Source organism: Myiozetetes cayanensis, unplaced genomic scaffold, assembly GCF_022539395.1.
Source record: "Myiozetetes cayanensis isolate MyiCay16 unplaced genomic scaffold, myiCay2020 scf12, whole genome shotgun sequence".
Lineage (NCBI taxonomy): Eukaryota > Metazoa > Chordata > Aves > Passeriformes > Tyrannidae > Myiozetetes > Myiozetetes cayanensis.
This window is the reverse complement of record NW_026086826.1, coordinates 25,820,777-25,831,866: the sequence shown is the minus strand read 5'-3', so window position 1 is coordinate 25,831,866 and position 11,090 is coordinate 25,820,777.

Genomic DNA, 11,090 nt, shown 5'->3' with positions numbered 1-11,090 from the left:
CCACTTTGTGGGGGTGTTGGCACGGAGAGTGGCTGTGGATTCATGTTCCATTTCTGACATGTGAAGCCGAAGGAAACTTGCTGAATCTGCGGCTTCAGGATAACAGCTTTGCAGCTTGACACTTGAATATTCTAGGACTGGCCAGGACCAGGTAAACTAGAAGTTAAAACTTACTGACATGTTTCCACCAAAGGATATGACCCTTTTTGCTGCCTGTTCCTGATGGTCTTTGCCCTGCAGTGCTGCTTTTTGAGTTTGGTCTCTCTACATGGAAGGTACATGAGTAGAGCTGTTGAAATTTGGAGGTAAACGCTCTAGGCAATGCCTTGGGTGAAACAGGTACTTACAAGTACCAAAAAAGAATCACTAGATGTGCATGTTGACTCTGGGAGAAGGGAGGTTGTAGATGTGGTTTTTTTCCACTGAATAAAACCTCAGTTTTACTACTATGAGGCTTTTGTCCCTTTTTCCCCAGGCAGAAAGAGAACAAAGTGTTTAGAAACACAGTTTCCTAATGGGTAGCATATCATACAGTACTTACTGCGAAAAGGAGTTGGGAGGTTGGAACAGTGATATTGTGAAAGGCAGTGCACTGAAAAACGTACTTGCAAAGAAAAATGGGCATTAGAGAAAAAAAAATGTTGTTTTTTTAAGCTATAAGTCCAGCAGGAGAGGACTGGATGAGGCCAGTGTTTGTAGAAAATGAGCAAACAAAAGAAGGGAAAACCCAGGTTATGTGAGGTTTCCATAGCAACACAATACTTTTCCTGGAAAACTCAAATGATGAGATCTAATCTATCTGCTATTTAACTCTTGCATGCAGAGCCCTCTCCTTTCTCGACTTACCTGCTCTCCTTCTCAGCATCCTCTCTAGTGATGAGTGTGTTGTCACCATGCCATAGTGGTCTCCGTGGGGAATGATGTCCCTGGGACACAGTTGTTCCTGTTCTGTTCCCCTGTTCCAAAGCACACAGAAAAGGAAAAAAACTTACAAGGCAGTTTGTGTGTGATGAACTTCCCAGGTGTGCTGATCCTGGGGAGCTTCGGTTCCCTGTAGATCCCAGAGAGGATGGGCTAAGCTGGTACTGGGAACTTGTACCTGCCTGGCAGGTACATTGCTGAGATGTTCCATAGCCTGCAGGGCTTGCTGCGTAAGGATATGTTCTCCATGGAAATGACACAGCTTAGTGCCTGTCAGAGATCTGTGGAAAAATTCTTGTGACCATTTGGAGAGTTCATCAAAGTAGCCTGTTTTAAATTTGTGCCTGACTTAAATTTGTGCCTAGTATTCTGCTTGTTGAATAGCCTCAGATTTGGGGAATGGGAATGCTTGATGGCAGGGGAGGTTTCTTGTGGAGAAAGGTGGAAGGATGGTGGCTTTTACCTGACAAAAAAGACACCTGAGAGAGTCAGCAACATGGCAAAAATCCATGAGATGGCTACTGGTCTCAAATATGTAGAAAGGAGTGTCTGTTCTTTGTTGAGAGAAGCAGAGGGAGTGGATGTGAGAGAACCCTCCTGGTACAACAGAGAGGAAGCGGATTCTGTTGTCCATCTTCTGCCCAGAGCAGCCCCACCCTTTGCTCCATCCTTGCCTCTGCTGAAGCCCCTGGCAGGCAAAAGGAGCTGTTCTTGGAGGGGTAATGGAAGAGGGAGAATTGCCTCCCTTGGTACCTGAGGTACCGTGTGTGGTAAATTATTACAAAGAGAGGCTGGTAATGGAAGGCAGGTATCTCAAATGATGCTTAGTATCTTATCACAGAATCATGGAATTTTTTGGGTTGGAAGGGACCTTGAAGATTGTCTTGTTCCCACCCCCTGCCATGGGCAGGGACACCTTCCACTAGACCAGGTTGCTCGGGGCTCCATCCAACCTGGCCTTGAATGCTTCCAGGAATGGAGTGTCCACAGGTTTCTCTGGGCAACCTGTGCCAGGGCCTCACTGCCCTCAGAGGGAAGAATTTCTTCCATACATCCAATGTAAATTTCTCCTCTGAGTCTGAATCCATTACTTCTTGTCCTTTCAGTACAATTCCATGAAATTATGTATGTATGTTTAACTGTATCTGGGGTAGGAGAGCTCCAAAGGAGCTCTTGCAAGTTGGATACCAACTTGCAAGCTGCTGTTTTACCCCTTGCTAATGCAGTACAAAAACTGAGGGCATATGAAGATTTGGGGAGACTTCTACTTACTTCTGGGAACCCTCCTCTGCATTTCTGTTGGTTGAAGCTGGAATGCTGGTCACGTCCATTGGCCTTTGTTTTTACTGCAGGTCTTAGGACTGTGGGTGCAGTGCTGGGGTGTGTGGTAGGCAGGCAGAGTGGGATATTTTCAGTCCCTTTTAGACCCATTGCTTGGGTCCCCTCTGGGGGAACGAGCAGAGCCTACAGAGTGTTGTATGCTCTATTTCCATGTGTAGATCTGTGTGTTACAGCCTTGTAAAGCCCTGTCAGTGGCCAACCCCTGCAGTATTCAGCAGAAGCAATATTCTGTTTTAATTGGTGGGATTCATGTTTTTTTTTTTTCTCTCTGACTGGTTCTGTTATTAACCTGTTACTGCTTATTGAGCCCTGAAGATTTGTGGATAGAAAACAACCATCATTACAATATTTAAAAGAAAACCCAATTTACAGGTGCTCAAGGAACAGTAATCCAGGTATGTGCCAATAGATAGGAAGCAGTGCTTTAATATCTCTTAACAAACCATCCCCCATCTTTAAAAATTTATTATATTTCCTCCTATTTCTCCTGACAGCCACCTGTTCAACTTGTGACCTGTTTGTAAAAATGTGCACACCATCTATCAGAGGGATACATGCACTTACAAACTTCTCTTCTGTGAGCATTAAGTAAATTATTTCTTTAAGATCATATGGCAGATCTATAATTAATTAAACCCTCCATGATATTAGCGCAAAATAATTTAGCCTTTCTAAAAAGGTAAATGTAATTTGCCGATCTGGTATTTGGAAGAATGCTTTCCCCAAAATCAATTCCTTTAGTTTCCAGAGAATAGAAATGAGAAGCAATCTCATTTTAATTATATCTCTTTATTGCTAACAAAGGAATGATTTATGCAATTAAATTAACTGGCTAGAAAATTATTCTCAGCTGGGCTGTCCTAATTCTTTGCTTTCTGAATTGCAGGCTCTTACACTTCTCTATGTAGATTAATTTTTCTGATATGCAAACAATGCTCCTTGTGTTCATTTTTAACATTTTTTATTCACAGCTTCCCTTTTCTTAGTGTCAATGACATGAGTAATATTTGTGCACTGCTGGGCTCTGATTCAGGCCTTTTTATGTAGAATGATTGGGAAAAAAAATCTTTTCTTTTGAATCTCATAATTGCAGAGCAAGGTTTTGAAGTTTTCTTATCTATTGCTGAGAAACAGCAGCAGGAACATGGAGGGACTGCAAAGATGTCAAAGGATGCAAACTTTTGAAGGAAAATGTATAAGCACTGAGGAGACAGGTGAATTTAAAGTTAGTGTTAAGAAAGCATTTTTAACGTATTCCTCTTAAACCTCTGTCTTCTTGCATTCAGGCAAAAAGCTGAATGCAAGGGGAAAAGAAATAAGACAGATTTATGTTGTACACAGACCTAATAGGAAAAAAATTTGGGTTTTATTTTTGCCTGGGATTACCTTGCAGTGGCTGGCCAGAATGTTAGTGAGTGATATTTGGGCTGAGGGTGAAATTACTGTGTAACAACACATTGTGACCATGTGCCAACACAGCCTGACATCCTCGGAATGGGGCATTGGTGTAATCTGCTGCTTTAAACCAGCAGTGAACATATTGCAGAGCACATGTTGGCTCTGTCTGAGCTGTCCTGCCCTGTATCAGTGGAAATGTGTCAGCTGGTCAGGGTTTGCTGTGCTGGCACTCCTGTGTTGCTATGAGATGGCTTTAAACTGAAAGAAAGTAGGTTTAGGTTGGATGTTAGGAAGAAATTCTTCACTGTGAGGGTGGTGAGGCACAGATTAGGCTGCCCCATTCCTGGAAGTGTCCAAGACCAAGTTGTATAGGGGCTTGGAGCATCCTAGTCTAGTGGAAGGTGTCCTTGCCCACGGCAGGGGGATTGGAACAAGATGAACTTTAATGTAGCTTCCAACCCAAACCCTTTTAGGATTCTATGAAACAAAATGAGTTTTTGTCTGGGTTGGAGTCCCATGATTTGGGTATGGAAAGGTCTGTGCCACTGGGATTCTGAAGGCTTTTAAAATGCTATAGGAAGGATCAAGCTATGATGATTTGGACAGGACAAGGAAGCACTTTGAGAAGCACTTTCTTCTGGGCTGTGTGACTGCTGGGTGGGTGAGTGAGTGGTGGTTGATGCAATGCCTATTGACTGTAGTTGTTGTTATCCTTGAGGACACCACTGTAAAATCAGCACAAACTGAATTTGCTTAGAAAGTGGGATCACACTTATTGGAAGAACCTTTCTCAAAGAACAGTTGCCCTTGGCTTACTGTCAAAGAGTGATTTTTAAAAATTTATTATTATTATTTTTATTCCCCCCCGACCTGCAAACTCTCTGCCCTGGGTTCAGTTTTTCTCTATGAATACTTTGGCTTATACAGGAAAGAATCCCTTACAATGCCTGAGGAAGATGCTGTGGGGTGTGAATTTACCAGCAGTCTATGGAGAAGGCTTTGAGTTCAATACTATCTAGGCTGTAGGAATGGCTAGAAATCAATAAGATGAAATTCATGACATATGCTACTTTTAGGGAGGAAACATCTGATTAAAAAAATGAGAAACAGCTGCCTAGGCAAGCAGTACTGCAGGGAACGGTTTGGGTTCATGGTGAATCACAAATAAGTGAGTCAGGGATGTGCCTTTAAAAAGAAATCTTCTTCCTGGAAGCATTAATAGAAGTGTCATGAGCAAGCTGTGGGGTTGGAGGAGAGATATGACTACTTCTGTTACTTGCTGAAGGCTGGCAGAATGTATCCAGCTTTACAGGGTGCATTTCAAAAGCCAAAAATGGGAAAGAACTGGGAAATCACAGTCTGTAGGATAAGTAATGACAAATTTTACAAAGGGAGAAAATTAAACTTCACTTACAGCAGGGGAAAACTGAGCTGATAGCAGGAAACCCTTGACTGTAACTTTCAATGCTCACCCATCAGCCTGCCAGAAAAAGACCTTGAACCCACTGGATGTGTCCTTTGGCTCCTCAACTCTACTTGCTTTTACTCTTAACTCCTTGTTAAGCTCTTGTTCCCTGCTACCTGTTTCATTCTACTTTGGCAGCAGATTTCAGGGGCTGGTAGTGAAAGCTGCTTCTAGCGATAACAAAAGGGTTAGGGGAAAAAAAAGGAAAGGTTTGACTTCTCAGTGCCAGAAATCCTTTTGGAACAAGTGTGTGTAAACATACAAGGAACAGAGCAAGCAAAAAGATGTGCTGGTAGTGGAAGGCAATGAAAGATGAAGAAGGAAAATAAAATAAAACTAAAAAACCCCAACCCAACAACAAACAAAACAAACAAAACACAAACAAACTCAACAAAAAAACAAACAAAAAGCAAACAAAAAAACCCACAAAACACAACCAACCAAACCAGAAAATCGTCTCCTTTCACCCAGTTGATGGCATCTTGGATCAACTCTTTAAAAAAGGGTAGAGTGGGACCACTAGAACACTTTAAATGGTGGGCAGTGTAAGTTACAAAACCAGATCAGTCCTTTGCTTTATCCTGTTGAAATCAGAGAGGTGAGGGCTGCAGTACCAGGAAATGTCCAGTTACAGGTACATCTCCACGGAGCCACTATGGGAGAGGAGAGCCAGAGAAAGCCTTCAGATTTCCAAAATGTTGGAAAATGCAGAGAATAAGGTCATTTCCTACAGACACATAATAGTAACCCTGTCCATGACAGTGACAGATTCAAGGAGTTGCTCCAGAATAAACACTGTTACCATCTGAATTCTGGACTCTCTGTTCCTTAACAAAGGAAATAAGAGTGAGTTCCCTCCACATCCTCTAATAGAATTAATCACCTCTCCATGGACCATTTCCCAAATGTGCCAAGATTTAATTTCACAGCAAGTGATATCCAGATGAAAAGCTGTCTTTGGTAATGTGGGGAATTGCTCCTTCTGTAAAGTAGATGTCTATTACAGGTGGCTGTTTTTCCCTATGCCTTGCTTGTTGGTTTATCCTACAGAGCTGGCTGCCTGGGAATGCCTTTCCATCTGGGATAAGGTTCAGTGCTTTATGAAGATACTGTAGATGTGTTCTCTGCAGGTACTTTTCTTTCAGATGAGATGCTGCTCAGAGAGTAATAAAGCAAAACTGGATGGAATGTGAGAGCCTTGTCCATTTGCCCACAGTTTCCTTAAAATAGGAGAAAATCACTAGAAAGGCTCATTTTGCTACCGCTTCATACTTTTCTCTTTGCTGTTATGTTTTGTCCAGAGTTTTGTTTTTGAAATCTAGTATCTTCTACTTTTATTTCTGCTGAGGTTCTCAGGAAGCAGGACTCTGTGAAAGATGGAGTTTGGACTTGCTATCGTCTAAGTAATATTTGAATAAACCAAATTTTCCTCTTTTTTTTTTTTTTGTTTGTTTCATTATATAACTTTAAAAAATTTAATGAATATATTAGTAAGAATTAAGCAAACAGTTAATGTTTCATTTTAAGTAACATACTTTTGTTGATAACCAATTCTAGACATCTGAATGCTGAACTCAGAAGTTATTCTGGTTCACTACCCTGAAAGAGATGGAAGTACTTGGAAAGCTTTATGTTGACCTTGTGTCTTTATTTCTCCTGACTTTTCATTTCTAGTCTTTCTTATTTCCCAGTAAATTACTGAGGGATAGCTCCTAGCTGTATCTTACGAGCAGCAGAAGAAATGAAGGAGTGTAAAATATAGATAATATATACTGAGCAATCCTGTATGTAATTAGACTGTATAGCTGTGCACGCCTGTGCTCTGTCTCATTGCATTTCAGAGAGAAACACTGTGGGACAACAACCTCAGGGGTTTTACACTCTGGCCTTTTTTAATCTGTTTTGTTGTTCTTGTGGAGAACTAGTTTGGAGTTGGATGATCTTCTTGAAGGTCCTTTCCCACCTGAACTGTGCTGCTTTTTTGATGATCTGTGTGACCCTTGTGCCCAAATTGGCAATACCTGCACTGCATGGGTAAAAGACAAAAGCCAAACAGCTCAGTGAAGGTATTTGTCTCTGAATGTCATGGGGTTCCTGTCAGCCATCCTCCAGCACACAGCTTGCCCTGATGTTTTGGTGTTTCCTACTTGCTGAGATGCTCTGTCCCATCATCCTGGTCCCAATGTCCATCCCTTTGGGATGCCACCGGTAGCAGACCATCAAAAAAAATCACCTGGACTTTGTTCTGCTGATCACCAGGCCCAAGTCATTTTACACCTGTCTTATTTCTGCCCACCCTGAATTTTGTTCTTCCCCTTTCTGATCCAAATGAACTCTTCCTACAGAAATCTTGGCCTCTAAAGCTGTCTCGGCAAAGACTTAGCCGCTCCATTGAATCTAAAGGGCTTTAGCAAAATTTTAAATATGCAAATAATAATAATAATTATTGCTGGTAATAACAGGAGCAGCATGGGATTTATTTTTTTTTTTTTTTTAAGATTTCTCTGTCCTCTTCAGATGCCACTTTAATGCAAATCAAACTTTGCAGATTGTGTTACCTATTGAAAAATAGTTTCAATTAGAAATTCAATTACACTGTCTTGGGGGGGATGGAACTGACAGTTTCTCTGAATTTTGCACATTATAGAGGGCTCCAAAGTGCCATAAATCTGCTAATTGATTTCTGTACCTGTAATGTTTGATTAGGTGTATTTTATTGTCTTCTTGGTTTTAATTAACCCCAGGCTTGTCAAAATGCTTCCACTGGCAAAGGATATATGATGAACTGAGATAAACTCTATTAACAGAGGCTGACTTTTGTCAGTAATTGCTATCTTGCCTGAGAGTTGTTAGAAATTATCACACACAAAGAAACTGTACTTTTGGTAACAACTTTTATAGGCTGTTATAAATCTGTTGATTGCCCCCTACACATGGGAGATAAGCAACTGTGAATGACAAGGGGTCCGAAGGAAAATCAATCACTTTCTAGGTGTCTTATAAATATTAAGACTGACAAAATGGGAAGAGTTATGAAGTCTAAGTGCTGAAAATTAAATGGGTGCTAATGCACCTCTACCTCTTCCCATTAGAGATTGTGAGGACTGTTGAGACAAGGGCACAACCACCTCGGGATGCTCTTTGTTTTGGTGAAGCAAAACATCTTACCTTGGAGCTCTGAAAGGAAAACGTGACAAACCATCTCTTAGGAAAAACGGGAGAGAAGGCTTTATGTCCTCCTTTTTAATAAAGAACCCATCTTTAAGGACTTTGTTTACGTAAGGTGTTTAGATAGAGATGTACACAGACTTATATAAGAGTCTGTACACAAATATTTTTGGGTGAATTGCAGCTTCATCTTTTACAGATCTCTGCCCCCTTGTTTGGACTCTGGCCTTGATATTTGTTTGGAGTTCTGTGTGAATGGGGTGTTGATGCAGCTGAGACCACACTGAGAATATAAACAGAGCAGCAATAAGCCATGCAAAGTTGTAAAAAAGAGAGACAAACTTTCTGCGAAGTATTTGCTTAAGTTAATGCAAATACTTCCTAGAAACACCACTACAAAACTTTTTCTGGTTTTGCCCCAGCCCCTCTGGGGCAGAAAAGTGATTTCTCCAGGTGGATTTCTGGAGAAAAAGCCAATCAAAAGTTTTAGTAACGCCTCTGCCAATTACATATTTAAGAAAACATAAGAGAAGGTGGTTGCACAGATGAAATTAGTAGCCATGTAGGAGAGGTGGCAGGTCCCAAGTGGGCCAGGGCCCCCTCCTCCCCCAGCCCTGGGCCAGAGGCAAGTGTGGCACTGAAGCCCCCCTTCTCTGCTGTAAGAGAGTAGAGAAAAAAAAACTTTAGAGAAGGACTGACTGCCTGGACAAGATGTGCTGCAGAAGAAATTCCAGGCAGAGATAACAGGCCTTCAAGGTCAAAGCTGGCAGCTGGAGAGAAGAGAAAAAGCCGTGAAGTGGTGGGGGGGAACTTCTCTCTATCTCTCTCTCTCTCTCCAGCAGGGAAAAGACTGAAAACTAAAACCACTGCCATGTGTGGAAGATTATTGGGTTGAGGAGACCCCCATGTAGCTCATAGAGGAGCTTACACTGAAGTAAGTGCATGCACGAGGAAGCTCATGGAGAGAGACCTATGCTGGAGCAGAATGGCTCGGGTAGGATGTTGGGATCCGAGTGAGGGATCCATGCTGGTGCAGCTAAATTTGTGACCCTAAGGGACAGTAGAGAATGAAAGAACTGTTGCCGGAGAGATGGACCCATGTTAGAGAGGTCTATCAAAGACTGTTCTCGTGTGGAAAGGACCCCACAGGAAACAGGGGTGGACTCAAAAGCCATTATCCCCTGTGACTCTGTGGTGAAGATCCACGGTAGGCAAGTGTCCCCTTTGCAGTCCATGGAGGTCCCCACAGGGCCCAGGTAACCCCCCAGGCTCTGGTCTTAGTCCAGGAGGGGGGCAGGTCCAGCCCTGAGGCCAACATAGAAGAGAGAGAGAAAGATAAACAGTTCCAGCTGCGATGAATCAGAGTTGTTGTCCTAGAAAGAATAGAAGAACTTTAAAGTGTTGCAAAGTTATTTAAAAGACCTGGAGCTCTGGAAATGGAGAAAGAGACTGCTTCTCCTCCTGAACTGATACAAAGGGGGGGAGGGGTATTTTTGTAAATATATAATACTTTTACCTAATTAGAATTGTTGTAGATATAGTTCTTCATTTTTTATCTTGCTAGTAATAAATCCTAATATTATTCTCCCCAGCCAGGTCTCTTTTGTCTGCATAAACCTTCTCTCAATTTATAGCAAGTGTGGGGAGGTGAGTGAAAATTGGCCCAGAGCAAACCCATGACAAAAAACAATTATTTATAGTTAAGGTGATATTTGTAAATTAAAAAAAAATTATATATCTGACTATATCTGGGGTGAGCACATACTCAGGAACTGCAGAGACCTTTTTCACTCTTTTCTGCCAACTTCTGTGTAAGCTTTGGAAACACTTGGCTGCAGCAATTTTGAAGTTGCTTTAGACATCCTCTGGCTTATTCAAAATAGTTATTTTAGCTTGATTTTTTTTTAATCTGCAGCTGAGAGGGTATTTTAAACTGACCTTCATTTTCTTTGTTGCTTTTTCAAAGAATTATTGCAGTGACTTACAGTACACTTGTGTGAGTAGGCTTGGAGAAAGGAGGAGCTTTCCCATGCAGAGGTCACGTGCAGTCCTTAAAGCTGTTTTACCTGATAGCATTAGGATATTTAGCTTTATTATTAATATTTTGGTGAGCTTTTAAAATATCTCTGGAGTATGCAAGGTGTGGATTCTCACTTTTCTGTCCTAGCTTAGCCCAAAAATGAGTGAGTTGCCAAAGTGAGAATTATCACTGATTTCTTCAGCCTGACAGAGGATCTTAATGCTGGACTCCTGGCATGGCATAGGTGGGATTTCCTTTTCCCCTCTCAGCTGCTGTGAGGGAACTCCAGGAGTGCTGAGAATTGTGATCTGGCTTGGTGTTTTGTAGAGTATCAGAAGAGTCCTGGACTTTCCATAGCTTGTGATGTGGGAGTTGTGAGTTGAGACCAGCAGAGGAGGGAGACCTAAGACCCTGCTTGGAGGAGCTGAGGGAGATCTTTTAGCCCTGGTGTACTGGAAATGGTTCTGCAGGCTGGAGAGTTCAAAGGGATTTGCTGTATGTGGTATCTGAGTGCTGCCCTGAGCCCCCAAGAGGCAGCTTGTAAGTTTAGGAGCTGCATGCACCTTCTGGTTTGTCTTGGTTACATAGCCCTGTGCAAGAGATTCCACGCAAGTCTTGTGTGTGTGTGCATACATATCTATGTTCTCTCTTGGGATATGCTAAAAACAATCCATTTAGAAACCAGGTGTCCTTGTCTCTCTTGGCATCTGGTTAAATACCAGCCAAGTAGGAGAAGGTAAATCCTAGGCTGCTTTAACAACTGCTGGGGCTGTGAAG